We start from the raw sequence: 6000 nt of genomic DNA on the forward strand, positions 1-6000 counted from the left end.
AGCCATATCCCTCCATCCCTTCGTATTCATGTGTCTATCTAAAAGCCTCTTAAACGCCACCAAACTGCCTGCTTCCACTACCACACCTGGTAACCCACTCCAGGTACCTACCACTCTCTATGTAAAAACTTGCCCTTTATGTTGCCTTTTAAACAATTTTTTTTAATCCCCCACCCAAAAAAAACCTCAAGCATATCCTCTGGTTTTTGACATTTCTACCCTGGAGAAAAGATACTGACCATCTACCCTATCTATGCCTCTCAATTTTAAAAGCTTGTATCATGTCTCCCCTAAGCCTCTGACACTCCAGGGGAACAACCAAAGTTTGTCCAATCTTTTATAGCTCATACCATCCAATCCAGGCAACATCCTGGTAAACCTCTTCTACACCCTTTCCACAGTTTCCACACCCTTCCTATAATGGGGTGACCAGAACTGCACACAGTACTCCAAGTGTGGTCTGACTAAAGTTTTGTATAGCTGCAGCATGACTCCCTTGCTCTCATACTCAGTACCCCTACCAGTGAAGGTGAGCATGCCATGTGCTGCCTTTACCACCTTATCCACTTGTGTAGCCACTTTCAGTGAACTATGGACCTGGAACCCAAGATCCCTCTACTTCAATGCTATTAATGGGCCTGCATACTTTTTACTTTCATTTGACCTCACAACGTGCAACACCACCTACCTGGATCTGCCAGTTCTCTGCCCATATCTGTAATGGATTTATATCCTGCTATATTGTTTGATAGTCTGTTACACTGTCCACAACTCCACCAATCTTTGTATCATCCACACACTTGCTAATCCACTCATCTACATTTTCATTCAAATCATTGATATGTGTCACAAACAACAACCTTAACCTCCAGCCAGAATAACAGCATTCCACCCCTACTGTCACTCTCCTATGGGCAAGCCAGTTCTGAATCCAAACTTGCAATTCACCCTGGGTCCCGTGCATCTCTATCTTCTGGATTAACCTACCATGAGGGACCCTGTTAAATGCCTTACTAAAGTCCACGTAGATAATGTCCACTGCCTTGCCCTCATTAAGCACCTTTGTCACCTCCTCAAAACAAACTCAATCAAGTTTGTAAGCCATAACCTGCCCCACACAAAGCTATGCTGACTGTCCCTAAGCAGGCCATGCCTTTCCAAATGTGCATAAATCCTATCCCTCTGTATCCTCTCCAGTAGCTTCCCTACCATTGACCTGAGGCTCACTGGCCTATAATTACTTGGATTATTCCTATTTCCTTATTTGAACAAAGGCACAACATTTGCTACTCTCCAGTCCTCTGGGACCTTGTCTATTGTTAGCGAGGACACAAGAGTCTTGTCAAAGCCTCAGCAATCTCCTCATTTGCTTCTTTCAATATTCTGGGATAGCTGCCATCAGGCTCAGGGAACTTATCTACCTTAATGATTTTCAGAAGACCCAGCACTCCCTCTTCTGTAATCTCAAAATGTCCCAGCACATTAGCACGTCCCACTCTGTTTCACAATCCTCCAATTTCTTAGTAAATACAGATGCGAATTTCCCAAATGATAGTGGTGGGGTTTGAATTTGTCTCTGGGTTAATAGTCCAGTCATCTGCATGCTACTTCTCCAATAACTTAATTACAAAGCTAATGGTTTATTGTAGGTCAATAAATCAAGATAGCTCACAGGGCAACCTAGCTCATCATCAAACATGTGAATGCTTTGCCAAAATACTCGGAACTTGTTTGGATACCTGCGACATTCCAATAATGCCACCCATCATCAAATGAAATTCTAACAAGTTGATGTGTAGTACTTCAATAGAAGCTGCTTATTTTGTTCCGACTCAAATACAGCAAGTCACAAATCCTCGATGTCAGAGCATTTATTCTCAGTCCTAATCCATAGATGGTGCTGGCCAGAAGCTGGTGTCTTCAGTACAAGTTTCCTCATTGCTTTCTTCTTCCCACGAGAATACTTAAGAGTAAGTTGGGATGTGCCTTGGGCTTGTTTATAAGCAGGTGCATATTCCATATCCTTAGTCTTTGAAAATGATTTGTGCAGAGTATGATTTTTTTTTTCTCCCCTTCTAAGTGCAATGGTTTGTCAGTTTCGGGTGGAGCCTTTCCATCTTTTTGTTGCAAAGTCACTTCAGATTTATACTGATCAGTACAGAGTTCTGCACACAGGCTGAAGGAAATCTCATTTGCAAGTGTTGGATGACTGAAAATGAAGTTGAACTCTCAGGTATGTATTCTTTACACCACAAATCTTTGCTAGCCGCACCCCAACATCCTTTTTGTTTCCCTCAAAAGTAACAAAATCCAAAAGTTATACTTTGCTTCATTGCAGCACTCCTGTGAAACACAAGGTAAAGTTGCTATTCTTCAACTAATGAACATAAAACAACAAACAAACTGGTACCAAGTCAGTCTTTTTTTTAAATCGTTGCTTTGCAATCACCTTTAATCCAGTCATAACCCTACTGGAAGGAATTCACTATATCGCATCAACTCTTTGCTTGAGATGGGGAGTGGTGCACACTGGGCTCCCAGCCAAGATTCCTATGAGCCAAATTGGAGCTGAGTCACTGCCCTGACTCAGCCTGCACAGACCTTTACCCAGATGCAGAGGACTGAATGACCTGATCGACAGCAAGGAATCAGGGTATGCAATAGGGTTTGCAAGCAAAATTAACTAGCAGAAAATGGAGGAAAGAGGATATTCTAAAGCAAAAATCCTACACCACTGCTGCAGCACAAATGTAGAGAAAATCATGAAAGAAAAATGTTTGTTACAGCATTAATGTTTGTAAAGAATCTTTAACAATCTAATGTTATCAGTTTTTATTAATAATTATTATAAACACCAGGGATGACTGAAAAACTATCAAGGTTTGGACATGACTAAACATGAGTGTATCTTCATCGAAACTTTTCAAAGGACAGTCAAAGTTCTCGAGGTAGGGTTGTGCGTTTTTGTGTTGTGCATTTTACCTGCTATTTGTCAAATCAGAGTAAAAGTTTGAAGTTCCCTGATCTTTTATGGTGAAAAAGGTTAAGATGCAGGTGTGGAAAGTGTAGAAGGTTGTCATAGGTTACAATGAGATATAGGCAGGATGCAGATTTTGGCGGAGGAGTGGCAGCTGGAGTTCAATCCAGAAAAGTGTGAAGTGATGCACTTTGGAAGAGTGAATTTGAAGGCGGAGTACAAGGTTAATGGCAGGATTCTTAGCGGTGTGGAGGAACAGAGGGATTTTGGGGTCCAAGTCCATAGATCCCTCAAAGTTGCTGCGCAAATTGATAGGGTGGTTAAGGTGTATGGCATACCGGCCTTCATTAGTCGGGGGATTGAGCTCAAGGGCCACGAGGTAATATTGCAGCTCTATAAAGCTCTGGCTAGACTACACTTAGAATATTGTGTTCAGTTGTGGTTGTCATTATAGGAAGGATGTGGAAGCTTTGGAGAGGGTGCAGAGATTTACCACGGTGCTGCTGGGATAAGAGAACATGTCTTATGAGGAAAAGTTGAGGAAGCTGGGGCTTTTCTCTTTGGAGCGACACAGGCTAAGAGATGACGATAGAGTGATAGAGGTGTATAAGATTGTGAGAGCATAGATAGAGTGGACAGCCAGCACCTTTTCTCCAGAGTGGCAATGGCCAATACCAGAGGACATCAGTTTGTTCGAGGAGGGGAGTTTAGGGGAGATGTCAGAGGTAGGTTTTTTATACAGAGAGTAGTGGGTGCACTCTGGGGGGGGGAGGGGTGGTGGTAACTGCTGATACAATAGAGAGATTTAAAAGACTCCTAGATAGGCACATGGATGTAAGAAAAATGGAGGGTTATGGGCTGTGTAGGAGGGACGGGTTAGATTGATCAGGGAGTAGGTTTATATAGGTCGGCACAACATCGTGGGCCAAAAGGCCCATACTGTTCTATGTTCTACGTTCTATTGGTCTGGAGTTCAACACATTCAGTGCAAGTTGAGTTTTAATTTGATTGTGAAGTTGCCTGCCTCCAGCTAATGTATGCTACTTTTGCTGTTTAACATCTCTGTTATAACTAAGGGTGGTACAAACTAAACTAATTGTTGCCCCTGGCTGTGTCCTGGACTCCTTTTTGAAATAGGGTTTGCCCCCTGACTTGATGGAAATGGTAGGTGAAGAATATGCTAGGAAGTAATGTTAAGGTTAGAGGAAAGTACAATCATTCTGCTGCTTGTAACACACCATACTGTGTGAATTAGGAAAACTGAGCATGATAGGTAAATAACATTTCACTAGATATGGACCCAGTCCTGAAAGATCATTGGCCTAAAATTAACTTTCTTTTAAAGATGCTTCCTGGTCTATTGAACATTTCCAGTGTCCAGTTTAAATTTTCTAGGATAATTTGTTAAGGCTTTACTCGCACTATCAACAACATTTATCCTGGATCTTGATGAAAAAACACAATGATGCTAGAGGAACTCAGCAGACCAGGCAGCATCCGTGGAGAAAAGCAGGCGGTCAACATTTTGGGTCAGGACTGAAGATAGGAAAAGGGGAAGCCCAATATATAGGAGGGAAAAGCAGAGCAGTGATAGGTGGACAATGGAGGGGAGGCGGGGTGGGCACAAGGTGATAATAGGTAGATGCAGATAAGACATAGTGATAGGCAGGTGTGGGGGAGAGCAGATCCACTGGAGATGGGCCAAAGGGAAGGAGTAAAAAAGGGGGTAGAGAAAAAGAGAGGCTAGGAAAGGGAAGAAAAGGCATGGATGGGGGGAATTACTTAAAGTGGGAGGATTCAATGTTCATGCTGTTAGGCTGCAAGATTCTAAGCTGGAAAATGAGGTGCTGTTCCTCCAGTTTGCGCTTGGAATTCTCCTGGAGTGGAGGAGGCCGAGGACTGACATATCTGTGATGGAGTGGGAGGGGGAGTTGAAGTGACTGGTGACGGGGAGATGCAGATCACGGTTACAGACGGAGCACGGGTGTTCCGCAAAGTGGTCACTTAATCTGCGTTTGGTCTCGACAATGTAGAGGAGGCCACACTTGGAGCACCAAATGCAATAGATGATATTAAGGGAGGTGCAGGACCCCCCCCCCCCCACACACAATCACAGAAGACCAAACATTTTGAATATTGAAAAAATTTAAAAACAAATGAAACACTCTGCATTTTGAACAGTATTTAATTTCTGCTGATCTGATATTTTGCTGAATTTAAAACATTTAATAATCTTAGTATCATTGTATATGCTAGTTATCTCCATTCCATGATGGAAACCTGGAAAAAAAAATGCATAAATGCTATAGAACATACCATCAAAATGAAGGATTTATTGTTTGTGTGATGCCCATAATAAATTTGTCAAGGTAACTGAGGATATAATAGCAGCATGGCAGTAAACTGTCTCCCTTTGTGATGATTGGAAAGAATAGATCAGCTTCTGTTTATTTCTGTAATGTCACATGACTATTTTAAAATTGGAGAGCAAGTTATGATTCATTAATAGCTGCAAACATATGTGATGGAGTAACCAGAAGTCAAATTTGCATTTGCTTGGGTATAGTGGGCTGAATATTTAGATAACTGACCCCTGAACCTAAGGTATAAATTTTCGGAAAAAAAATCCAAGTTAACACCAGGAAATGCTATTTTAGTAAAATTCTTAAAGGAAAATGAGTAAACTGCAGTATTTAAAAACTGCACATGCTGAGAGGGGAGCAATTCTGAAAGTAAACTTTTCAATGTAATGCAGTAAAATGAGCTAATAAAAGAATACAATAACCTCAATTGTATTCTCCATCATGAAAATCATGGTTCATGAAGCATGACTTGTTAACAATCTTAGAAAGGATTAATATTTCAGTTTAATACATAGTATCAAACAGTAGATACATTTCAAAAAATTTTGTAGCTTGAGGTTGTGAATGCCACTTTAGAAATGCAATTATTTTCATTTTAAACTGCAAATAGATCATTTTTTTGGGAAATGACAGAAGCTGTTCACACACACACACACAGAG

Source organism: Pristis pectinata, chromosome 5 (assembly GCF_009764475.1).
Source record: "Pristis pectinata isolate sPriPec2 chromosome 5, sPriPec2.1.pri, whole genome shotgun sequence".
NCBI lineage: Eukaryota > Metazoa > Chordata > Chondrichthyes > Rhinopristiformes > Pristidae > Pristis > Pristis pectinata.